Source organism: Mus musculus, chromosome 7 (genome assembly GCF_000001635.26).
Source record: "Mus musculus strain C57BL/6J chromosome 7, GRCm38.p6 C57BL/6J".
Classification (NCBI taxonomy): domain Eukaryota; kingdom Metazoa; phylum Chordata; class Mammalia; order Rodentia; family Muridae; genus Mus; species Mus musculus.
The window spans coordinates 59,772,421-59,798,428 of NC_000073.6; the positions used below are offsets into that span (position 1 = coordinate 59,772,421).

The 26,008-nt window shown below is 47.9% G+C and overlaps 1 long non-coding RNA gene and 10 other non-coding genes across 11 annotated transcripts in view; all 11 read right to left on the bottom strand.

Moving 5' to 3' along the window:
- Snhg14 (small nucleolar RNA host gene 14) overlaps window positions 1-26,008 on the bottom strand; it is a 1,177,441-nt gene that overhangs the window by 499,684 nt on the left and 651,749 nt on the right. Inside the window, exons 48-57 of the long non-coding RNA NR_146211.1 lie at window positions 24,833-24,978; window positions 22,290-22,436; window positions 19,772-19,918; window positions 17,261-17,407; window positions 14,748-14,894; window positions 12,221-12,367; window positions 9,710-9,856; window positions 7,180-7,326; window positions 4,654-4,800; window positions 2,120-2,266 (exon numbers count right to left, since the gene is read on the bottom strand). This is a non-coding gene — a long non-coding RNA (small nucleolar RNA host gene 14). The remainder of the gene's footprint in view (window positions 1-2,119; window positions 2,267-4,653; window positions 4,801-7,179; window positions 7,327-9,709; window positions 9,857-12,220; window positions 12,368-14,747; window positions 14,895-17,260; window positions 17,408-19,771; window positions 19,919-22,289; window positions 22,437-24,832; window positions 24,979-26,008) is intronic.
- On the bottom strand, window positions 1,770-1,863 carry Gm22851. Its single transcript, XR_003947149.1, has one exon. It is a non-coding gene; the product is annotated as a small nucleolar RNA SNORD116 (small nucleolar RNA).
- Window positions 4,304-4,397, bottom strand: Gm25074. Its single transcript, XR_003947112.1, has one exon. It is a non-coding gene; the product is annotated as a small nucleolar RNA SNORD116 (small nucleolar RNA).
- Gm25157 lies at window positions 6,830-6,923 on the bottom strand. Its single transcript, XR_003947078.1, has one exon. It is a non-coding gene; the product is annotated as a small nucleolar RNA SNORD116 (small nucleolar RNA).
- On the bottom strand, window positions 9,360-9,453 carry Gm22631. Its single transcript, XR_003947127.1, has one exon. It is a non-coding gene; the product is annotated as a small nucleolar RNA SNORD116 (small nucleolar RNA).
- Window positions 11,873-11,966, bottom strand: Gm25474. The gene has a single exon (XR_003947118.1). It is a non-coding gene; the product is annotated as a small nucleolar RNA SNORD116 (small nucleolar RNA).
- On the bottom strand, window positions 14,398-14,491 carry Gm22941. Its single transcript, XR_003947079.1, has one exon. It is a non-coding gene; the product is annotated as a small nucleolar RNA SNORD116 (small nucleolar RNA).
- On the bottom strand, window positions 16,911-17,004 carry Gm26246. Its single transcript, XR_003947093.1, has one exon. It is a non-coding gene; the product is annotated as a small nucleolar RNA SNORD116 (small nucleolar RNA).
- Gm22047 lies at window positions 19,424-19,517 on the bottom strand. The gene has a single exon (XR_003947119.1). It is a non-coding gene; the product is annotated as a small nucleolar RNA SNORD116 (small nucleolar RNA).
- Window positions 21,940-22,033, bottom strand: Gm25597. The gene has a single exon (XR_003947094.1). It is a non-coding gene; the product is annotated as a small nucleolar RNA SNORD116 (small nucleolar RNA).
- Window positions 24,485-24,577, bottom strand: Gm26097. Its single transcript, XR_003947140.1, has one exon. It is a non-coding gene; the product is annotated as a small nucleolar RNA SNORD116 (small nucleolar RNA).

Consider the following 26,008-nt stretch of genomic DNA (forward strand, 5'->3'; position numbering starts at 1 on the left):
AATACAGGTACTCAACACTTTCACTTAGGTCCATGCCATCAACTTCCTCCACCAGTGTCCTGAGCAAAGTTTTCAAGAGAGTGAAGGCTCTTCTCCAAGCATCCAGTCAGAAAAAGCCAATAACAAGGGCAATCATATGTCCCCTTGCCTATGCAGTCGAAGAAGGGGGAGGCAGCTCTGAATAACTCCACCAGCAAAATTGGGCCTCCAAGGATATCTAAGCCAACAACTTTTGAGCCTTCAATCATGGCTCCAGTCCTTTCTGATCATTACTTCTGGGTCTTTGCATGAGGTAAAATCAAACTCCTCTGAGAGTTCAGAATTCCAGCTCATGGGAAGCAGGCTTCATTTTCACAGCTGAAAGGAACCCCCCTCTCTCTCCCTCTCTCTGTGTTAGTGTGTGTGTGTGTGTGTGTGTGTGTGTGTGTGTGTGTGTGTGTGTGTGTGTGTCTTTTACCCTGAGACATTCCTTGCTGTGGCAGCCAGTCACTATTTCTGTCCACCTGTCCAGTGCTCATTTTGTCTGTTGTGAAGACTTCCACCTCTCTCATGAGATTGCTTTTGGCCATCACCCCTGCTTTGATCTCTTCTGGTGAAAAGTTCTCAGACTATACTGCTCAGCTTCTCACACTAATGAAAATCCCATTGTGCAGAACTATCACAGGCCAGGATCCGACTTGACTCAAGTTATCTTAGTGTGTCAAATGCAGTCTGCATCCAAGAACTTATTTTCTCCCTGATGATTCCCATGAACATGGCTCTCAAGGTGGATTTGCAAAACACGATGTGCCCTGTTGAAACCTCCTTCCTATGCACACTAGCAACTTGTCTTTCCAGAAGAGTTAGGCCAAATCATCGAAAAGAAAGGTCCCATGACACCTTGGTCTCTAATTTAGAGGGTCCCTCACCAAGATGGTTCTCCTAAGGCTGTGGGTGCAAGAACTGTTCCTAGACTTTCCCTTTGACCTTGCCAAGGAGGCTGACAACAAGGTCCAAATATACCAAGGATATCCCTTCAACAACATCCAAAGCAACAGCACCTACCAAAGAGGAGATTCCTACAAAAATTATTTCAACAAATCTATGGAGACACAGGTCTGCAAGTCTCATGCTCCCAGCGAGTCCATCAAAGTTTCATCCGTCTACAGACACAGGTAAGTGTGTAAATGTGGTGCAAACTGACCCGTGAGGTGCCTGCCATCACCTCCAAGGCTTAGCTCCTTCTCTATTTCCTAGCCAATCGCCCGGGAAACTTCCAAGCTGCCAGGGACACAGAGCCTTCTGTTCACCACCTGAACTGACAACAGTCACACAGTCCCGTTTACATGCTACTGGGTCAAGCTACACTCTACCAGCAGCCTGCATTCTATTGACTACTTAAAGCAATGCAACAGGGTTAAAATTCATATAAGTGCTTCTGAGAAGCCTGCCTCCACTGCTTGATATTCCCATGTGAAAAGCCAAGATTTGGTGCCACTGCCACTGCTACTTTTGCCTCACAGTCTACTTTCCACAATGGCTGGGGCCCTCTCCTTGGACCTAGCACGACTACCTACTGAGTATCTGCCAAGCATCTCCACTACAGCAAAGGGAGCAAGCCACCAGTGCTTAAGGACCTGCTGTGTCCTACAACATGGATTTTTGGCAGAGTAGGCCAAGCACACACCTGTCTCTGGAGAGTCTGGCTAGAGCCCGAAGAAGTCAAGAACAATGGAGTGTTTGGGCAGCCTGTTCCTGACGCCCATAGCACCTGGGAGACCCAAGATGCTGGACCTCAGTTCTGATGAGAGTGGCGGTACAGAGTTTTCACTCATTTTGTTCAGATTTTCCAAGGAATGTTTGACTGGGAATCATCATAGATTCAAGCTCGTTGGAGTGCATTGCAACAAGTGGTTCCAGTACTCTGGATTGCTCTGGCTTTGGGGAGAGCAATGGACTGCTGGACACTGACAATCCACTGCCAGGGAACAATGGGCCGAAGCTCCAAACATGGGAGAAACCAGAGGCCCTAGGCATGCTCCATGTCCCGAAGGGCCTGGACATAATCAATGGCAGCCGTTCCCTGCTCCACCAAGACCTGGGCACCTAGAATTCATGCAGCAATTCCCATGTTCCTTACCATTTAACTCAGGTGACCTAGGGCAAGTCAGCAACACCACAACATTTCAATGGAGACTCAGTTGGACGACATAAACTCTCAGCCAATGCTGTGGGGCCATTTCCTCTGCATGTTTTCCATGGACCATACTGGAAAGGGAATGCAACCCTGTGAAGACAACACAAAGAACATGCCCCGATTACAGTGGGACCAATGCAAAACCACATGGATTATGGGCTTACCATGTACTATGGGCTTGTCATATCTAACAGGCACCCTCAACACTCCTGCTCTTACCAACTTCTTCACACTGCCCTTCCAGATCTCACTTGCTGTTACTCTCAGGCCTTGGATGTGAACATGCCATGCCCTTTGTCTCAAGTGCTTGCTGGGTCCTCAGCTCACTCTAAGGACTTAAGGATGATATGTGAGCTGCAATACTGGTACTCAACACTTTCTCTTAGGTCCATGCCATCAACTTCCTCCACCAGTGTCCTGAGCATAGTTTTCAAGGGAATGAAGGCTCTTCTCCAAGCATGCAGTCAGAAAAAGCCAATAACAAGGGCAATCATAGGTCCCCTTGCCTATGCAGTCGAAGAAGGAGGAGGCAGCTCTCAATAACTCCACCAGCAAAATTGGGCCTCCAAGGATATCTAAGCCAACAACTTTTGAGTATTCAATCATGGCTCCAGTCCTTCTCTGATCATTACTTCTGGGTCTTTGCATGAGGTAAAATCAAACTCCTCTGAGAGTTCAGAATTCCAGCTCATGGGAAGCAGGCTTCATTTTCACAGCTGAAAGGAACCCCCCTCTCTCTCCCTCTCTGTGTTAGTGTGTGTGTGTGTGTGTGTGTGTGTGTGTGTGTGTGTGTGTGTGTGTGTGTGTCTTTTACCCTGAGACATTCCTTGCTGTGGCAGCCAGTCCCTATTTCTGTCCACCTGTCCAGTGCTCATTTTGTCTATTGTGAAGACTTCCACCTCTCTCATGAGATTGCTTTTGGCCATCCACCCCTGCTTTGATCTCTTCTGGTGAAAAGTTCTCAGACTATACTGCTCAGCTTCTCACACTAATGAAAATCCCATTGTGCAGAACTATCACAGGCCAGGATCCGACTTGACTCAAGTTATCTTAGTGTGTCAAGTGCAGTCTGCATCCAAGAACTTATTTTCTCCCTGATGATTCCCATGAGCATGGCTCTCAAGGTGGATTTGCAAAACACGATGTGCCCTGTTGAAACCTCCTTCCTATGCACACTAGCAACTTGTCTTTGCAGAAGAGTTAGGCCAAAACATCGAAAAGAAAGGTCCCATGACACCTTGGTCTCTAATTTAGAGGGTCCCTCACCAAGATGGTTCTCCTAAGGCTGTGGGTGCAAGAACTGTTCCTAGACTTTCCCTTTGACCTTGCCAAAGAGGCTGACAACAAGGTCCAAATATACCAAGGATATCCCTTCAAAAACATCCAAAGCAACAGCACCTACCAAAGAGGAGATTCCTACAAAAATTATTTCAACAAATCTATGGAGACACAGGTCTGCAAGTCTCATGCTCCCAGCGAGTCCATCAAAGTTTCATCCGTCTACAGACACAGGTAAGTGTGTAAATGTGGTGCAAACTGACACGTGAGGTGCCTGCCATCACCTCCAAGGCTTAGCTCCTTTTCTATTTCCTAGCCAATCGCCCGGGAAACTTCCATGCTGCCAGGGACACAGAGCCTTCTGTTCACCACCTGAACCGACAACAGTCACACAGTCCCGTTTACATGCTACTGAGTCAAGCTACACTCTACCAGCAGCCTGCATTCTATTGACTACATAAAGCAATGCAACAGGGTTAAAATTCATATAAGTGCTTCTGAGAAGCCTGCCTCCACTGCTTGATATTCCCATGTGAAAAGCCAAGATTTGGTGCCACTGCCACTGCTACTTTTGCCTCACAGTCTACTTTCCACAATGGCTGGGGCCCTCTCCTTGGACCTAGCACGACTACCTACTGAGTATCTGCCAAGCATCTCCACTACAGCAAAGGGAGCAAGCCACCAGTGCTTAAGGACCTGCTGTGTCCTACAACATGGATTTTTGGCAGAGTAGGCCAAGCACACACCTGTCTCTGGAGAGTCTGGCTAGAGCCCGAAGAAGTCAAGAACAATGGAGTGTTTGGGCAGCCTGTTCCTGACGCCCATAGCACCTGGGAGACCCAAGATGCTGGACCTCAGTTCTGATGAGAGTGGCGGTACAGAGTTTTCACTCATTTTGTTCAGCTTTTCCAAGGAATGTTTGACTGGGAATCATCATAGATCCAAGCTCGTTGGAGTGCATTGCATCAAGTGGTTCCAGTACTCTGGATTGCTCTGGCTTTCGGGAGAGCAATGGACTGCTGCACACTGACAATCCACTGCCAGGGAACAATGGGCCGAAGCTCCAAACATGGGAGAAACCAGAGGCCCTAGGCATGCTCCATGTCCCTAAGGGCCTGGGCATAATCAATGGCAGCCGTTCCCTGCTCCACCAAGACCTGGGCACCTAGAATTCATGCAGCAATTCCCATGTTCCTTACCATTTAACTCAGGTGACCTAGGGCAAGTCAGCAACACCACAACAGTTCAATGGAGACTCAGTTGGAGGACATAAACTCTCAGCCAATGCTGTGGGGCCATTTCCTCTGCATGTTTTCCATGGACCATACTGGAAAGGGAATGCAACCCTGTGAAGACAACACAAAGAACATGCCCCGATTACAGTGGGACCAATGCAAAACCACATGGATTATGGGCTTACCATGTACTATGGGCTTGTCATATCTCACAGGCACCCTCAACACTCCTGCTCTTACCAACCTCTTCACACTGCCCTTCCAGATCTCACTTGCTGTTACTCTCAGGCCTTGGATGTGAACATGCCATGCCCTTTGTCTCAAGTGCTTGCTGGGTCCTCAGCTCACTCTAAGGACTTAAGGATGATATGTGAGCTGCAATACTGGTACTCAATACTTTCTCTTAGGTCCATGCCATCAACTTCCTCCACCAGTGTCCTGAGCATAGTTTTCAAGGGAATGAAGGCTCTTCTCCAAGCATGGAGTCAGAAAAAGCCAATAACAAGGGCAATCATAGGTCCCCTTGCCTATGCAGTCGAAGAAGGAGGAGGCAGCTCTGAATAACTCCACCAGCAATATTGGACCTACAAGGATATCTAAGCCAACAACTTTTGAGCCTTCAATCATGGCTCCAGTCCTTCAGTGATCATTACTTCTGGGTCTTTGCATGAGGTAAAATCAAACTCCTCTGAGAGTTCAGAATTCCAGCTCATGGGAAGCAAGCTTCATTTTCACAGCTGAAAGGAACCCCCCTCTCTCTCCCTCTCTCTGTGTAAGTGTGTGTGTGTGTGTGTGTGTGTGTGTGTGTGTGTGTGTGTGTCTTTTACCCTGAGACATTCCTTGCTGTGGCAGCCAGTCCCTATTTCTGTCCACCTGTCCAGTGCTCATTTTGTCTGTTGTGAAGACTTCCACCTCTCTCATGAGATTGCTTTTGGCCATCCACCCCTGCTTTGATCTCTTCTGGTGAAAAGTTCTCAGACTATACTGCTCAGCTTCTCACACTAATGAAAATCCCATTGTGCAGAAGTATCACAGGCCAGGATCCGACTTGACTCAAGTTATCTTAGTGTGTCAAATGCAGTCTGCATCCAAGAACTTATTTTCTCCCTGATGATTCCCATGACCATGGCTCTCAAGGTGGATTTGCAAAACACGATGTGCCCTGTTGAAACCTCCTTCCTATGCACACTAGCAACTTGTCTTTCCAGAAGAGTTAGGCCAAAACATCGAAAAGAAAGGTCCCATGACACCTTGGTCTCTAATTTATAGGGTCCCTCACCAAGATGGTTCTCCTAAGGCTGTGGGTGCAAGAACTGTTCCTAGACTTTCCCTTTGACCTTGCCAAGGAGGCTGACAACAAGGTCCAAATATACCAAGGATATCCCTTCAACAACATCCAAAGCAACAGCACCTACCAAAGAGGAGATTCCTACAAAAATTATTTCAACAAATCTATGGAGACACAGGTCTGCAAGTCTCATGCTCCCAGCGAGTCCATCAAAGTTTCATCCGTCTACAGACACAGGTAAGTGTGTAAATGTGGTGCAAACTGACCCGTGAGGTGCCTGCCATCACCTCCAAGGCTTAGCTCCTTCTATATTTCCAAGCCAATCGCCCGGGAAACTTCCAAGCTGCCAGGGACACAGAGCCTTCTGTTCACCACCTGAACCGACAACAGTCACACAGTCCCGTTTACGTGCTTCTCGGTCAAGCTACACTCTACCAGCAGCCTGCATTCTATTGACTACGTAAAGCAATGCAACAGGGTTAAAATTCATATAAGTGCTTCTGAGAAGCCTGCCTCCACTGCTTGATATTCCCATGTGAAAAGCCAAGATTTGGTGCCACTGCCACTGCTACTTTTGCCTCACAGTCTACTTTCCACAATGGCTGGGGCCCTCTCCTTGGACCTAGCACGACTACCTACTGAGTATCTGCCAAGCATCTCCACTACAGCAAAGGGAGCAAGCCACCAGTGCTTAAGGACCTGCTGTGTCCTACACCATGGATTTTTGGCAGAGTAGGCCAAGCACACACCTGTCTCTGGAGAGTCTGGCTAGAGCCCGAAGAAGTCAAGAACAATGGAGTGTTTGGGCAGCCTGTGCCTGACGCCCATAGCAACTGGGAGACCCAAGATGCTGGACCTCAGTTCCGATGAGAGTGACGGTACAGAGTTTTCACTCATTTTGTTCAGCTTTTCCAAGGAATGTTTGACTGGGAATCATCATAGATCCAAGCTCGTTGGAGCGCATTGCATCAAGTGGTTCCAGTACTCTGGAGTGCTCTGGCTTTGGGGAGAGCAATGGACTGCTGGACACTGACAATCCACTGCCAGGGAACAATGGGCCGAAGCTCCAAACATGGGAGAAACCAGAGGCCCTAGGCATGCTCCATGTCCCGAAGGGCCTGGGCATAATCAATGGCAGCCGTTCCCTGCTCCACCAAGACCTGGGCACCTAGAATTCATGCAGCAATTCCCATGTTCCTTACCATTTAACTCAGGTGACCTAGGGCAAGTCAGCAACACCACAACAGTTCAATGTAGACTCAGTTGGACGACATAAACTCTCAGCCAATGCTGTGGGGCCATTTCCTCTGCATGTTTTCCATGGACCATACTGGAAAGGGAATGCAACCCTGTGAAGACAACACAAAGAACATGCCCCGATTACAGTGGGACCAATGCAATACCACATGGATTATGGGCTTACCATGTACTATGGGCTTGTCATATCTCACAGGCACCCTCAACACTCCTGCTCTTACCATCCTCTTCAAACTGCCCTTCCAGATCTAACTTGCTGTTACTCTCAGGCCTTGAATGTGAACATGCCATGCCCTTTGCTCTCAAGTGCTTGCTGGGTCCTCAGCTCACTCTAAGGACTTAAGGATGATATGTGAGCTGCAATACAGGTACTCAACACTTTCTCTTAGATCCATGCCATCAACTTCCTCCACCAGTGTCCTGAGCAAAGTTTTCAAGGGAATGAAGGCTCTTCTCCAAGCATGCAGTCAGAAAAAGCCAATAACAAGGGCAATCATAGGTCCCCTTGCCTATGCAGTCGAAGAAGGAGGAGGCAGCTCTGAATAACTCCACCAGCAAAATTGGGCCTCCAGGATATCTAAGCCAACAACTTTTGAGCCTTCAATCATGGCTCCAGTATTTCTCTGATCATTACTTCTGGGTTTTTGCATGAGGTAAAATCAAACTCCTCTGAGAGTTCAGAATTCCAGCTCATGGGAAGCAGGCTTCATTTTCACAGCTGAAAGGAAACCCCTCTCTCTCCCTCTCTCTGTGTTAGTGTGTGTGTGTGTGTGTGTGTGTGTGTGTGTGTGTGTGTGTGTGTGTGTCTTTTACCCTCAGACATTCCTTGCTGTGGCAGCCAGTCCCTATTTCTGTCCACCTGTCCAGTGCTCATTTTGTCTGTTGTGAAGACTTCCACCTCTCTCATGAGATTGCCTTTGGCCATCCACCCCTGCTTTGATCTCTTCTGGTGAAAAGTTCTCAGACTATACTGCTCAGCTTCTCACACTAATGAAAATCCCATTGTGCAGAACTATCACAGGCCAGGATCCGACTTGACTCAAGTTATCTTAGTGTGTCAAATGCAGTCTGCATCCAAGAACTTATTTTCTTCCTGATGATTCCCATGAGCATGGCTCTCAAGGTGGATTTGCAAAACACGATGTGCCCTGTTGAAACCTCCTTCCTATGCACACTAGCAACTTGTCTTTCCAGAAGAGTTAGGCCAAAACATCGAAAAGAAAGGTCCCATGACACCTTGGTCTCTAATTTATAGGGTCCCTCACCAAGATGGTTCTCCTAAGGCTGTGGGTGCAAGAACTATTCCTAGACTTTCCTTTGACCTTGCCAAGGAGGCTGACAACAATGTCCAAATATACCAAGGATATCCCTTCAACAACATCCAAAGCAACAGCACCTACCAAAGAGGAGATTCCTACAAAAATTATTTCAACAAATCTATGGAGACACAGGTCTGCAAGTCTCATGCTCCCAGCGAGTCCATCAAAGTTTCATCTGTCTACAGACACAGGTAAGTGTGTAAATGTGGTGCAAACTGACCCGTGAGGTGCCTGCCATCACCTCCAAGGCTTAGCTCCTTCTCTATTTCCTAGCAACCCCCCGGGGAAACATCCAAGCTGCCAGGGACACAGAGACTTCTGTACACCACCTGAACCGACAACAGTCACACAGTCCCATTTACATGCTACTGGGTCAAGCTACACTCTACCAGCAGCCTGCATTCTATTGATTAAGTAAAGCAATGCAACAGGGTTAAAATTCATATAAGTGCTTCTGAGAAGCCTGCCTCCACTGCTTGATATTCCCATCTGAAAAGCCAAGATTTGGTGCCACTGCCACTGCTACTTTTGCCTCACAGTCTACTTTCCACAATGGCTGGGGCCCTCTCCTTGGACCTAGCATGACTACCTACTGAGTATCTGCCAAGCATCTCCACTACAGCAAAGGGAGCAAGCCACCAGAGCTTAAGGACCTGCTGTGTCCTACGCCATGGATTTTTGGCAGAGTAGGCCAAGCACACACATGTCTCTGGAGAGTCTGGCTAGAGCCCGAAGAAGTCAAGAACAATGGAGTGGTTGGGCAGCCTGTGCCTGACGCCCACAGCACCTGGGAGACCCAAGATGCTGGACCTCAGTTCAGATGAGAGTGGCGGTACAGAGTTTTCACTCATTTTGTTCAGCTTTTCCAAGGAATGTTTGACTGGGAATCATCATAGATCCAAGCTCGTTGGAGTGCATTGCATCAAGTGGTTCCAGTACTCTGGATTGCTCTGGCTTTGGGGAGAGCAATGGACTGCTGGACACTGACAATCCACTGCCAGGGAACAATGGGCCGAAGCTCCAAACATGGGAGAAACCAGAGGCCCTAGGCATGCTCCATGTCCCGAAGGGCCTGGATATAATCAATGGCAGCCATTCCCTGCTCCACCAAGACCTGGGCACCTAGAATTCATGCAGCAATTCCCATGTTCCTTACCATTTAACTCAGGTGACCTAGGGCAAGTCAGCAACACCACAACAGTTCGATGGAGACTCAGTTGGACGACATAAACACTCAGCCAATGCTGTGAGGCCATTTCCTCTGCATGTTTTCCATGGACCATACTGGAAAGGGAATGCAACCCTGTGAAGACAGCACAGAGAACATGTCCCAATTACAGTGGGACCAATGCAAAACCACATGGATTATGGGCTCACCATGTACTATGGGCTTGTCATATCTCACAGGCACCCTCAACACTCCTGCTCTTACCAACCTCTTCACACTGCCCTTCCAGATCTCACTTGCTGTTACTCTCAGGCCTTGGATGTGAACATGCCATGCCCTTTGATCTCAAGTGCTTGCTGGGTCCTCAGCTCACTCTAAAGACTTAAGGATGATATGTGAGTTGCAATACAGGTACTCAACACTTTCTCTTAGGTCCATGCCATCAACTTCCTCCACCAGTGTCCTGAGCAAAGTTTTCAAGGGAATGAAGGCTTTTCTCCAAGCATCCAGTCAGAAAAATCCAATAACAAGGGCAATCATAGGTCCCCTTGCCTATGCAGTCAAAGAAGGTGGAGGCAGCTCTGAATAACTCCACCAGCAAAATTGGGCCTCCAAGGATATCTAAGCCAACAACTTTTGAGTCTTCAATCATGGCTCCAGTCCTTCTTTGATCATTACTTCTGGGTCTTTGCATGAGGTAAAATCAAACTCCTCTGAGAGTTCAGATTTCCAGCTCATGGGAAGCAGGCTTCATTTTCACTACTGAAAGGAACCCCCCTCTCTCTCCCTCTCTCTGTGTTAGTGTGTGTGTGTGTGTGTTTGTGTGTGTGTCTTTTACCATGAGACATTCCTTGCTGTGGCAGTCAGTCCCTATTTCTGTCCCCCTGTCCAGTGCTCATTTTGTCTGTTGTGAAGACTTCCACCTCTCTCATGAGATTGCTTTTGGCCATCCACCCCTGCTTTGATCTCTTCTGGTGAAAAGTTCTCAGACTATACTGCTCAGCTTCTCACACTAATGAAAATCCCATTGTGCAGAACTATCACAGGCCAGGATCCGACTTGACTCAAGTTATCTTAGTGTGTCAAGTGCAGTCTGCATCCAAGAACTTATTTTCTCCCTGATGATTCCCATGAGCATGGCTCTCAAGGTGGATTTGAAAAACACGATGTGCCCTGTTGAAACCTCCCTCCTATGCACACTAGCAACTTGTCTTTCAAGAAGAGTTAGGCCAAAACATCGAAAAGAAAGGTCCCATGACACCTTGGTCTCTAATTTAGAGGGTCCCTCACCAAGATGGTTCTCCTAAGGCTGTGGGTGCAAGAACTGTTCCTAGACTTTCCCTTTGACCTTGCCAAAGAGGCTGACAACAAGGTCCAAATATACCAAGGATATCCCTTCAACAACATCCAAAGCAACAGCACCTACCAAAGAGGAGATTCCTACAAAAATTATTTCAACAAATCTATGGAGACACAGGTCTGCAAGTCTCATGCTCCCAGCGAGTCCATCAAAGTTTCATCCGTCTACAGACACAGGTAAGTGTGTAAATGTGGTGCAAACTGACCCGTGAGGTGCCTGCTATCACCTCCAAGGGTTAGCTCATTCTCTATTTCCTAGCCAATCCCCAGGGAAACTTCCAAGCTGCCAGGGACACAGAGCCTTCTGTTCACCACCTGAACAGACAACAGTCACACAGTCCCGTTTACATGCTACTGGGTCAAGCTACACTCTACCAGCAGCCTACATTCTATTGACTACGTAAAGCAATGCAACAGGGTTAAAATTCATATAAGTGCTTCTGAGAAGCCTGAGTCCACTGCCAGATATTCCCATGTGAAAAGCCAAGATTTGGTGCCACTGCCACTGCTACTTTTGCCTCACAGTCTACTTTCCACAATGGCTGGGGCCCTCTCCTTGGACCTAGCACGACTACCTACTGAGTATCTGCCAAGCATCTCCACTATAGCAGAGGGAGCAAGCCACCAGAGCTTAAGGACCTGCTGTGTCCTACACCATGGATTTTTGGCAGAGTAGTCCAAGCACACACCTGTCTCTGGAGAGTCTGACTAGAGCCCGAAGAAGTCAAGAACAATGGAGTGTTTGGGCAGCCTGTGCCTGACGCCCATAGCACCTGGAAGACCCAAGATGCTGGACCTCAGTTCCGATGAGAGTGGCGGTACAGAATTTTCACTCATTTTGTTCAGCTTTTCCAAGGAATGTTTGACTGGGAATCATCATAGATCCAAGCACGTTGGAGTGCATTGCATCAAGTGGTTCCAGTACTCTGGAGTGCTTTGGTTTTGGGGAGAGCAATGGACTGCTGGACACTGCCAATCCACTGCCAGGGAACAATGGGCCGATGCTCCAAACCTGGGAGAAACCAGGGCTCTAGGCATGCTCCATGTCCCGAAGGGCCTGGACATATCAATGGCAGCTGTTCCCTGCTCCACCAAGACCTGGGCACCTAGAATTCATGCAGCAATTCCCATGTTCCTTACCATTTAACTCAGGTGACCTAGGGCAAGTCAGCAACACCACAACAGTTCGATGGAGACTCAGTTGGACGACATAAACACTCAGCCAATGTGGTGGGGCCATTTCCTCTGCATGTTTTCCATGGACCATACTGGAAAGGGAATGCAACCCTGTGAAGATAATACAGAGAACATGCCCCGATTACAGTGGGACCAATGGAAAAGCACATGGATTATGGGCTTACCATGTACTATGGGCTTGTCATATCTCACAGGCACCCTCAACACTCCTGCTCTTACCAACCTCTTCACACTGCCCTTCCAGATCTCACTTGCTGTTACTCTCTGGCCTTGGATGTGAACATGCCATGCCCTTTTCTCTCAAGTGCTTGCTGGGTCCTCAGCTCACTCTAAGGACTTAAGGATGATATGTGAGCTGCAATACAGGTACTCAACACTTTCTCTTAGGTCCATGCCATCAACTTCCTCCACCAGTGTCCTGAGCAAAGTTTTCAAGGGAATGAAGGCTCTTCTCCAAGCATCCAGTAAGAAAAATCCAATAACAAGGGCAATCATAAGTCCCCTTGCCTATGCAGTCGAAGAAGGAGGAGGCAGCTCTGAATAACTCCACCAGCAAAATTGGGCCTCCAAGGATATCTAAGCCAACAACTTTTGAGCCTTCAATCATGGCTCCAGTCCTTCTCTGATCATTACTTCTGGGTCTTTGCATGAGGTAAAATCAAACTCCTCTGAGAGTTCAGAATTCCAGCTCATGGGAAGCAGGCTTCATTTTCACAGCTGGAAGGAACCCCCCTCTCTCTCCCTCTCTCTGTGTTAGTGTGTGTGTGTGTGTGTGTGTGTGTGTGTGTGTGTGTGTGTGTCTTTTACCCTGAGACATTCCTTGCTGTGGCAGCCAGTCTCTATTTCTGTCCACCTATCCAGTGCTCATTTTGTCTGTTGTGAAGACTTCCACCTCTCTCATGAGATTGCTTTTGGCCATCCAACCCTGCTTTGATCTCTTCTGGTGAAAAGTTCTCAGACTATACTGCTCTGCTTCTCACGCTAATGAAAATCCCATTGTGCAGAACTATCACAGGCCAGGATCCAACTTGACTCAAGTTATCTTAGTGTGTCAAATGCAGTCTGCATCCAAGAACTTATTTTCTCCCTGATGATTCCCATGAGCATGGCTCTCAACGTGGATTTGCAAAACACGATGTGCCCTGTTGAAACCTCCCTCCTATGAACACTAGCAACTTGTCTTTCCAGAAGAGTTAGGCCAAAACATCGAAAAGAAAGGTCCCATGACACCTTGGTCTCTAATTTAGAGGGTCCCTCACCAAGATGGTTCTCCTAAGGCTGTGGGTGCAAGAACTGTTCCTAGACTTTCCCTTTGACCTTGCCAAGGAGGCTGACAACAAGGTCCAAATATACCAAGGATATCCCTTCAACAACATCCAAAGCAACAGCACCTACCAAAGAGGAGATTCCTACAAATATTATTTCAACAAATCTATGGAGACACAGGTCTGCAAGTCTCATGCTCCCAGCGAGTCCATCAAAGTTTCATCCGTCAACAGACACAGGTAAGTGTGTAAATGTGGTGCAAACTGACCCGTGAGGTGCCTGCCATCACCTCCAAAGGTTAGCTCCTCCTCTATTTCCTAGCCAATCGCCCGGGAAACTTCCAAGCTGCCAGGGACACAGAGCCTTCTGTTCACCACCTGAACCAACAACAGTCACACAGTCACATTTACATGTTACTGGGTCAAGCTACACTCTACCAGCAGCCTGCATTCTATTGAATAAGTAAAGCAATGCAACAGGGTTAAAATTCATATAAGTGCTTCTGAGAAGCCTGCCTCCACTGCTTGATATTCCCATGTGAAAAGCCAAGATTTGGTGCCACTGCCACTGCTACTTTTGCCTCACAGTCTACTTTCCACAATGGCTGGGGCCCTCTCCTTGGACCTAGCACGACTACCTACTGAGTATCTGCCAAGCATCTCCACTACAGCAAAGGGAGCAAGCCACCAGAGATTAAGGACCTGCTGTGTCCTACGCCATGGATTTTTGGCAGAGTAGGCCAAGCACACACCTGTCTCTGGAGAGTCTGGCTAGAGCCCGAAGAAGTCAAGAACAATGGAGTGGTTGGGCAGCCTGTGCCTGACGCCCATAGCACCTGGGAGACCCAAGATGCTGGACCTCAGTTCCGATGAGAGTGACGGTACAGAGTTTTCACTCATTTTGTTCAGCTTTTCCAAGGAATGTTTGACTGGGAATCATCATAGATCCAAGCTAGTTGGAGTGCATTGCATCAAGTGGTTCCAGTACTCTGGAGTGCTCTGGCTTTGGCGAGAGCAATGGACTGCTGGACACTGACAATCCACTGCCAGGGAACAATGGGCCGAAGCTCCAAACATGGGAGAAACCAGAGGACCTAGGCATGCTCCATGTCCCGAAGGGCCTGGACATAATCAATGGCAGCCATTCCCTGCTCCACCAAGACCTGGGCACCTAGAATTCATGCAGCAATTCCCATGTTCCTTACCATTTAACTCAGGTGACCTAGGGCAAGTCAGCAACACCACAACAGTTCGATGGAGACTCAGTTGCACGACATAAACACTCAGCCAATGCTGTGGGGCCATTTCCTCTGCATGTTTTCCATGGACCATACTGGAAAGGGAATGCAACCCTGTGAAGACAACACAGAGAACATGCCCCAATTACAGTGGGACCAATGCAAAACCACATGGATTATGGGCTCACCATGTACTATGGGCTTGTCATATCTCACAGGCACCCTCAACACTCCTGCTCTTACCAACCTCTTCACACTGCCCTTCCAGATCTCACTTGCTGTTACTCTCAGGCCTTGGATGTGAACATGCCATGCCCTTTGATCTCAAGTGCTTGCTGGGTCCTCAGCTCACTCTAAAGACTTAAGGATGATATGTGAGTTGCAATACAGGTACTCAACACTTTCTCTTAGGTCCATGCCATCAACTTCCTCCACCAGTGTCCTGAGCAAAGTTTTCAAGGGAATGAAGGCTTTTCTCCAAGCATCCAGTCAGAAAAATCCAATAACAAGGGCAATCATAGGTCCCCTTGCCTATGCAGTCAAAGAAGGTGGAGGCAGCTCTGAATAACTCCACCAGCAAAATTGGGCCTCCAAGGATATCTAAGCCAACAACTTTTGAGTCTTCAATCATGGCTCCAGTCCTTCTTTGATCATTACTTCTGGGTCTTTGCATGAGGTAAAATCAAACTCCTCTGAGAGTTCAGATTTCCAGCTCATGGGAAGCAGGCTTCATTTTCACTACTGAAAGGAACCCCCCTCTCTCTCCCTCTCTCTGTGTTAGTGTGTGTGTGTGTGTGTTTGTGTGTGTGTCTTTTACCATGAGACATTCCTTGCTGTGGCAGTCAGTCCCTATTTCTGTCCCCCTGTCCAGTGCTCATTTTGTCTGTTGTGAAGACTTCCACCTCTCTCATGAGATTGCTTTTGGCCATCCACCCCTGCTTTGATCTCTTCTGGTGAAAAGTTCTCAGACTATACTGCTCAGCTTCTCACACTAATGAAAATCCCATTGTGCAGAACTATCACAGGCCAGGATCCGACTTGACTCAAGTTATCTTAGTGTGTCAAGTGCAGTCTGCATCCAAGAACTTATTTTCTCCCTGATGATTCCCATGAGCATGGCTCTCAAGGTGGATTTGAAAAACACGATGTGCCCTGTTGAAATCTCCCTCCTATGCACACTAGCAACTTGTCTTTCAAGAAGAGTTAGGCCAAAACATCGAAAAGAAAGGTCCCATGACACCTTGGTCTCTAATTTAGAGGGTCCCTCACCAAGATGGTTCTCCTAAGGCTGTGGGTGCAAGAACTGTTCCTAGACTTTCCCTTTGACCTTGCCAAAGAGGCTGACAACAAGGTCCAAATATACCAAGGATATCCCTTCAACAACATCCAAAGCAACAGCACCTACCAAAGAGGAGATTCCTACAAAAATTATTTCAACAAATCTATGGAGACACAGGTCTGCAAGTCTCATGCTCCCAGCGAGTCCATCAAAGTTTCATCCGTCTACAGACACAGGTAAGTGTGTAAATGTGGTGCAAACTGACCCGTGAGGTGCCTGCTATCACCTCCAAGGGTTAGCTCATTCTCTATTTCCTAGCCAATCCCCAGGGAAACTTCCAAGCTGCAAGGGACACAGAGCCTTCTGTTCACCACCTGAACAGACAACAGTCACACAGTCCCGTTTACATGCTACTGGGTCAAGCTACACTCTACCAGCAGCCTACATTCTATTGACTACGTAAAGCAATGCAACAGGGTTAAAATTCATATAAGTGCTTCTGAGAAGCCTGAGTCCACTGCCAGATATTCCCATGTGAAAAGCCAAGATTTGCTGCCACTGCCACTGCTACTTTTGCCTCACAGTCTACTTTCCACAATGGCTGGGGCCCTCTCCTTGGACCTAGCACGACTACCTACTGAGTATCTGCCAAGCATCTCCACTATAGCAAAGGGAGCAAGCCACCAGAGCTTAAGGACCTGCTGTGTCCTACACCATGGATTTTTGGCAGAGTAGTCCAAGCACACACCTGTCTCTGGAGAGTCTGGCTAGAGCCCGAAGAAGTCAAGAACAATGGAGTGGTTGGGCAGCCTGTGCCTGACGCCCATAGCACCTGGGAGACCCAAGATGCTGGACCTCAGTTCCGATGAGAGTGGCGGTACAGAGTTTTCACTCATTTTGTTCAGCTTTTCCAAGGAATGTTTGACTGGGAATCATCATAGATCCAAGCTAGTTGGAGTGCATTGCATCAAGTGGTTCCAGTACTCTGGAGTGCTCTGGCTTTGGCGAGAGCAATGGACTGCTGGACACTGACAATCCACTGCCAGGGAACAATGGGCCGAAGCTCCAAACATGGGAGAAACCAGAGGACCTAGGCATGCTCCATGTCCCGAAGGGCCTGGACATAATCAATGGCAGCCATTCCCTGCTCCACCAAGACCTGGGCACCTAGAATTCATGCAGCAATTCCCATGTTCCTTACCATTTAACTCAGGTGACCTAGGGCAAGTCAGCAACACCACAACAGTTCGATGGAGACTCAGTTGCACGACATAAACACTCAGCCAATGCTGTGGGGCCATTTCCTCTGCATGTTTTCCATGGACCATACTGGAAAGGGAATGCAACCCTGTGAAGACAACACAGAGAACATGCCCCAATTACAGTGGGACCAATGCAAAACCACATGGATTATGGGCTCACCATGTACTATGGGCTTGTCATATCTCACAGGCACCCTCAACACTCCTGCTCTTACCAACCTCTTCACACTGCCCTTCCAGATCTCACTTGCTGTTACTCTCAGGCCTTGGATGTGAACATGCCATGCCCTTTGATCTCAAGTGCTTGCTGGGTCCTCAGCTCACTCTAAAGACTTAAGGATGATATGTGAGTTGCAATACAGGTACTCAACACTTTCTCTTAGGTCCATGCCATCAACTTCCTCCACCAGTGTCCTGAGCAAAGTTTTCAAGGGAATGAAGGCTTTTCTCCAAGCATCCAGTCAGAAAAGTCCAATAACAAGGGCAATCATAGGTCCCCTTGCCTATGCAGTCAAAGAAGGAGGAGGCAGCTCTGAATAACTCCACCAGCAAAATTGGGCCTCCAAGGATATCTAAGCCAACAACTTTTGAGTCTTCAATCATGGCTCCAGTCCTTCTTTGATCATTACTTCTGGGTCTTTGCATGAGGTAAAATCAAACTCCTCTGAGAGTTCAGATTTCCAGCTCATGGGAAGCAGGCTTCATTTTCACTACTGAAAGGAACCCCCCTCTCTCTCCCTCTCTCTGTGTTAGTGTGTGTGTGTGTGTGTTTGTGTGTGTGTCTTTTACCATGAGACATTCCTTGCTGTGGCAGTCAGTCCCTATTTCTGTCCCCCTGTCCAGTGCTCATTTTGTCTGTTGTGAAGACTTCCACCTCTCTCATGAGATTGCTTTTGGCCATCCACCCCTGCTTTGATCTCTTCTGGTGAAAAGTTCTCAGACTATACTGCTCAGCTTCTCACACTAATGAAAATCCCATTGTGCAGAACTATCACAGGCCAGGATCCGACTTGACTCAAGTTATCTTAGTGTGTCAAGTGCAGTCTGCATCCAAGAACTTATTTTCTCCCTGATGATTCCCATGAGCATGGCTCTCAAGGTGGATTTGAAAAACACGATGTGCCCTGTTGAAACCTCCCTCCTATGCACACTAGCAACTTGTCTTTCAAGAAGAGTTAGGCCAAAACATCGAAAAGAAAGGTCCCATGACACCTTGGTCTCTAATTTAGAGGGTCCCTCACCAAGATGGTTCTCCTAAGGCTGTGGGTGCAAGAACTGTTCCTAGACTTTCCCTTTGACCTTGCCAAAGAGGCTGACAACAAGGTCCAAATATACCAAGGATATCCCTTCAACAACATCCAAAGCAACAGCACCTACCAAAGAGGAGATTCCTACAAAAATTATTTCAACAAATCTATGGATACACAGGTCTGCAAGTCTCATGCTCCCAGCGAGTCCATCAAAGTTTCATCCGTCTACAGACACAGGTAAGTGTGTAAATGTGGTGCAAACTGACCCGTGAGGTGCCTGCTATCACCTCCAAGGGTTAGCTCATTCTCTATTTCCTAGCCAATACCCAGGGAAACTTCCAAGCTGCCAGGGACACAGAGCCTTCTGTTCACCACCTGAACAGACAACAGTCACACAGTCCCGTTTACATGCTACTGGGTCTTGCTACACTCTACCAGCAGCCTACATTCTATTGACTACTTAAAGCAATGCAACAGGGTTAAAATTCATATAAGTGCTTCTGAGAAGCCTGAGTCCACTGCCAGATATTCCCATGTGAAAAGCCAAGATTTGCTGCCACTGCCACTGCTACTTTTGCCTCACAGTCTACTTTCCACAATGGCTGGGGCCCTCTCCTTGGACCTAGCACGACTACCTACTGAGTATCTGCCAAGCATCTCCACTATAGCAAAGGGAGCAAGCCACCAGAGCTTAAGGACCTGCTGTGTCCTACACCATGGATTTTTGGCAGAGTAGTCCAAGAACACACCTGTCTCTGGAGAGTCTGGCTAGAGCCCGAAGAAGTCAAGAACAATGGAGTGGTTGGGCAGCCTGTGCCTGACGCCCATAGCACCTGGGAGACCCAAGATGCTGGACCTCAGTTCCGATGAGAGTGGCGGTACAGAATTTTCACTCATTTTGTTCAGCTTTTCCAAGGAATGTTTGACTGGGAATCATCATAGATCCAAGCACGTTGGAGTGCATTGCATCAAGTGGTTCCAGTACTCTGGAGTGCTTTGGTTTTGGGGAGAGCAATGGACTGCTGGACACTGCCAATCCACTGCCAGGGAACAATGGGCCGAAGCTCCAAACCTGGGAGAAACCAGGGCCCTAGGCATGCTCCATGTCCCGAAGGGCCTGGACATATCAATGGCAGCTGTTCCCTGCTCCACCAAGACCTGGGCACCTAGAATTCATGCAGCAATTCCCATGTTCCTTACCATTTAACTCAGGTGACCTAGGGCAAGTCAGCAACACCACAACAGTTCGATGGAGACTCAGTTGGACGACATAAACACTCAGCCAATGTGGTGGGGCCATTTCCTCTGCATGTTTTCCATGGACCATACTGGAAAGGGAATGCAACCCTGTGAAGATAATACAGAGAACATGCCCCGATTACAGTGGGACCAATGGAAAAGCACATGGATTATGGGCTTACCATGTACTATGGGCTTGTCATATCTCACAGGCACCCTCAACACTCCTGCTCTTACCAACCTCTTCACACTGCCCTTCCAGATCTCACTTGCTGTTACTCTCTGGCCTTGGATGTGAACATGCCATGCCCTTTTCTCTCAAGTGCTTGCTGGGTCCTCAGCTCACTCTAAGGACTTAAGGATGATATGTGAGCTGCAATACAGGTACTCAACACTTTCTCTTAGGTCCATGCCATCAACTTCCTCCACCAGTGTCCTGAGCAAAGTTTTCAAGGGAATGAAGGCTCTTCTCCAAGCATCCAGTAAGAAAAATCCAATAACAAGGGCAATCATAAGTCCCCTTGCCTATGCAGTCGAAGAAGGAGGAGGCAGCTCTGAATAACTCCACCAGCAAAATTGGGCCTCCAAGGATATCTAAGCCAACAACTTTTGAGCCTTCAATCATGGCTCCAGTCCTTCTCTGATCATTACTTCTGGGTCTTTGCATGAGGTAAAATCAAACTCCTCTGAGAGTTCAGAATTCCAGCTCATGGGAAGCAGGCTTCATTTTCACAGCTGGAAGGAACCCCCCTCTCTCTCCCTCTCTCTGTGTTAGTGTGTGTGTGTGTGTGTGTGTGTGTGTGTGTGTGTCTTTTACCCTGAGACATTCCTTGCTGTGGCACCCAGTCTCTATTTCTGTGTACCTATCCAGTGCTCATTTTGTCTGTTGTGAAGACTTCCACCTCTCTCATGAGATTGCTTTTGGCCATCTACCCCTGCTTTGATCTCTTCTGGTGAAAAGTTCTCAGACTATACTGCTCAGCTTCTCACACTAATGAAAATCCCATTGTGCAGAAGTATCACAGGCCAGGATCCGACATGACTCAAGTTATCTTAGTGTGTCAAATGCAGTGTGCATCCAAGAACTTATTTTCTCCCTGATGATTCCCATGAGCATGGCTCTCAAGGTGGATTTGCAAAACACGATGTGCCCTGTTGAAACCTCCTTCCTATGCACACTAGCAACTTGTCTTTCCAGAAGAGTTAGGCCAAAACATCGAAAAGAAATGTCCCATGACACCTTGGTCTCTAATTTAGAGGGTCCCTCACCAAGATGGTTCTCCTAAGGCTGTGGGTGCAAAAACTGTTCCTAGACTTTCCCTTTGACCTTGCCAAGGAGGCTGACAACAAGGTCCAAATATACCAAGGATATCCCTTCAACAACATCCAAAGCATCAGCACCTACCAAAGAGGAGATTCCTACAAAAATTATTTCAACATATCTATCGAGACACAGTTCTGCAAGTCTCATGCTGCCAGCGAGTCCATCAAAGTTTCATCCGTCTACAGACACATGTAAGTGTGTAAATGTGGTGCAAACTGACCCGTGAGGTGCCTGCCATCACCTCCAAAGGCTAGCTCCTCCTCTATTTCCTAGCCAATCCCCCGGGAAACTTCCAAGCTGCAAGGGACACAGAGCCTTCTGTTCACCACCTGAACCGACAACAGTCACACAGTCCCGTTTACATGCTACTGGGTCAAGCTACACTCTACCAGCAGCCTGCATTCTATTGACTACGTAAAGCAATGCAACAGGGTTAAAATTCATATAAGTGCTTCTGAGAAGCCTGAGTCCACTGCTTGATATTCCCATGTGAAAAGCCAAGATTTGGTGCCACTGCCACTGCTACTTTTCCTCACAGTCTACTTTCCACAATGGCTGGGGCCCTCTCCTTGGACCTAGCATGACTACCTACTGAGTATCTGCCAAGCATCTCCACTACAGCAAAGGGAGCAAGCCACCAGAGCTTAAGGACGTTCTCTGTCCTATGCCTTGGATTTTTGGCAGAGTAGTCCAAGCACACACCTGCCTCTGGAGAGTCTGGCTAGAGCCCGAAGAAGTCAAGAACAATGGAGTGTTTGGGCAGCCTGTGCCTGACGCCCATAGCACCTGGGAGACCCAAGATGCTGGACCTCAGTTCCGATGAGAGTGGCGGTACAGAGTTTTCACTCATTTTGTTCAGCTTTTCCAAGGAATGTTTGACTGGGAATCATCATAGATCCAAGCACCTTGGAGTGCATTGCATCAAGTGGTTCCAGTACTCTGGAGTGCTCTGGCTTTGGGGAGAGCAATGGACTGCTGGACACTGACAATCCACTGCCAGGGAACAATGGGCCGAAGCTCCAAACATGGGAGAAACCAGAGGCCCTAGGCATGCTCCATGTCACGAAGGGCCTGGGCATAATCAATGGCAGCCATTCCCTGCTCCACCAATACCTGGGCACCTAGAATTCATGCAGCAATTCCCATGTTCCTTACCATTTAACTCAGGTGACCTAGGGCAAGTCAGCAACACCACAACAGTTCGATGGAGACTCAGTTGGACGACATAAACACTCAGCCAATGCTGTGGGGCCATTTCCTCTGCATGTTTTCCATGGACCATACTGGAAAGGGAATGCAACCCTGTGAAGACAGCACAGAGAACATGCCCCAATTACATTGGGACCAATGCAAAACCACATGGATTATGGGCTTACCATGTACTATGGGCTTGTCATATCTCACAGGCACCCTCAACACTCCTGCTCTTACCAACCTCTTCGCACTGCCCTTCCAGATCTCACTTGCTGTTACTCTCAGGCCTTGGATGTGAACATGCCATGCCTTTGCTCTCAAGTGCTTGCTGGGTCCTCAGCTCACTCTAAGGACTTAAGGATGATATGTGAGCTGCAATACAGGTACTCAACACTTTCTCTTACGTCCATGCCATCAACTTCTTCCACCAGTGTCCTGAGCAAAGTTTTCAAGGGAATGAAGGCTCTTCTCCAAGCATCCAGTCAGAAAAAGCCAATAACAAGGGCAATCTAGGTCCCCTTGCCTATGCTGACGAAGAAGAAGGAGGCAGCTCTGAATAAGTCCACCAGCAAAATTGGGCCTCCAAGGATATCTAAGCCAACAACTTTTGAGCCTTCAATCATGGCTCCAGTCCTTCTCTGATCATTACTTCTGGGTCTTTGCATGAGGTAAAATCAAACTCCTCTGAGAGTTCAGAATTCCAGCTCATGGGAAGTAGGCTTCATTTTCACAGCTGAAAGGAACCCCCCTCTCTCTCCCTCTCTCTGTGTTAGTGTGTGTGTGTGTGTGTGTGTGTGTGTGTGTGTGTGTGTATGTGTGTGTGTGTGTGTGTGTGTCTTTTACCCTGAGACATTCCTTGCTGTGGCACCCAGTCTCTATTTCTGTGTACCTATCCAGTGCTCATTTTGTCTGTTGTGAAGACTTCCACCTCTCTCATGAGATTGCTTTTGGCCATCTACCCCTGCTTTGATCTCTTCTGGTGAAAAGTTCTCAGACTATACTGCTCAGCTTCTCACACTAATGAAAATCCCATTGTGCAGAAGTATCACAGGCAAAGGATCCGACATGACTCAAGTTATCTTAGTGTGTCAAATGCAGTCTGCATCCAAGAACTTATTTTCTCCCTGATGATTCCCATGAGCATGGCTCTCAAGGTGGATTTGCAAAACACGATGTGCCCTGTTGAAACCTCCTTCCTATGCACACTAGCAACTTGTCTTTCCAGAAGAGTTAGGCCAAAACATCGAAAAGAAATGTCCCATGACACCTTGGTCTCTAATTTAGAGGGTCCCTCACCAAGATGGTTCTCCTAAGGCTGTGGGTGCAAGAACTGTTCCTAGACTTTCCCTTTGACCTTGCCAAGGAGGCTGACAACAAGGTCCAAATATACCAAGGATATCCCTTCAACAACATCCAAAGCAACAGCACCTACCAAAGAGGAGATTCCTACAAAAATTATTTCAACAAATCTATCGAGACACAGGTCTGCAAGTCTCATGCTGCCAGCGAGTCCATCAAAGTTTCATCCGTCTACAGACACAGGTAAGTGTGTAAATGTGGTGCAAACTGACCCGTGAGGTGCCTACCATCACCTCCAAAGGATAGCTCCTCCTCTATTTCCTAGCCAATCCCCCGGGAAACTTCCAAGCTGCAAGGGACACAGAGCCTTCTGTTCACCACCTGAACCGACAACAGTCATACAGTCCCGTTTACATGCTACTGGGTCAAGCTACACTCTACCAGCAGCCTGCATTCTATTGATTAAGTAAAGCAATGCAACAGGGTTAAAATTCATATAAGTGCTTCTGAGAAGCCTGAGTCCACTGCTTGATATTCCCATGTGAAAAGCCAAGATTTGGTGCCACTGCCACTGCTACTTTTCCTCACAGTCTACTTTCCACAATGGCTGGGGCCCTCTCCTTGGACCTAGCACGACTACCTACTGAGTATCTGCCAAGCATCTCCACTACAGCAAAGGGAGCAAGCCACCAGTGCTTAAGGACGTTCTCTGTCCTATGCCTTGGATTTTTGGCAGAGTAGTCCAAGCACACACCTGCCTCTGGAGAGTCTGGCTAGAGCCCGAAGAAGTCAAGAACAATGGAGTGTTTGGGCAGCCTGTGCCTGACGCCCATAGCACCTAGGAGACCCAAGATGCTGGACCTCAGTTCCGATGAGAGTGACGGTACAGAGTTTCACTCATTTTGTTCAGCTTTTCCAAGGAATGTTTGACTGGGAATCATCATAGATCCAAGCACCTTGGAGTGCATTGCATCAAGTGGTTCCAGTACTCTGGAGTGCTCTGGCTTAGGGGAGAGCAATGGACTGCTGGACACTGACAATCCACTGCCAGGGAACAATGGGCCGAAGCTCCAAACATGGGAGAAACCAGGGACCTAGGCATGCTCCATGTCCCGAAGGGCCTGGACATAATCAATGGCAGCCATTCCCTGCTCCACCAAGACCTGGGCACCTAGAATTCATGCAGCAATTCCCATGTTCCTTACCATTTAACTCAGGTGACCTAGGGCAAGTCAGCAACACCACAACAGTTCGATGGAGACTCAGTTGCACGACATAAACACTCAGCCAATGCTGTGGGGCCATTTCCTCTGCTGTTTTCCATGGACCATACTGGAAAGGGAATGCAACCCTGTGAAGACAGCACAGAGAAAATGCCCCGATTAGAGTGGGAACAATGCAAAACCACATGGATTATGGGCTTACCATGTACTATGGGCTTGTCATGTCTCATGGGCACCCTCAACACTCCTGCTCTTACCAACCTCTTCGCACTGCCCTTCCAGATCTCACTTGCTGTTACTCTCAGGCCTTGGATGTGAACATGCCATGCCCTTTGCTCTCAAGTGCTTGCTGGGTCCTCAGCTCACTCTAAGGACTTAAGGATGATATGTGAGCTGCAATACAGGTACTCAACACTTTCTCTTACGTCCATGCCATCAACTTCTTCCACCAGTGTCCTGAGCAAAGTTTTCAAGGGAATGAAGGCTCTTCTCCAAGCATCCAGTCAGAAAAAGCCAATAACAAGGGCAATCATAGGTCCCCTTGCCTATGCTGACGAAGAAGAAGGAGGCAGCTCTGAATAAGTCCACCAGCAAAATTGGGCCTCCAAGGATATCTAAGCCAACAACTTTTGAGCCTTCAATCATGGCTCCAGTCCTTCTCTGATCATTACTTCTGGGTCTTTGCATGAGGTAAAATCAAACTCCTCTGAGAGTTCAGAATTCCAGCTCATGGGAGGCAGGCTTCATTTTCACAGCTGAAAGGAACCCCCCTCTCTCTCCCTCTCTCTGTGTTAGTGTGTGTGTGTGTGTGTGTGTGTGTGTGTGTATGTGTGTGTGTGTGTGTGTGTGTGTCTCTTTTACCCTGAGACATTCCTTGCTGTGGCACCCAGTCTCTATTTCTGTGTACCTATCCAGTGCTCATTTTGTCTGTTGTGAAGACTTCCACCTCTCTCATGAGATTGCTTTTGGCCATCTACCCCTGCTTTGATCTCTTCTGGTGAAAAGTTCTCAGACTATACTGCTCAGCTTCTCACACTAATGAAAATACCATTGTGCAGAAGTATCACAGGCCAGGATCCGACATGACTCAAGTTATCTTAGTGTGTCAAATGCAGTCTGCATCCAAGAACTTATTTTCTCCCTGATGATTCCCATGAG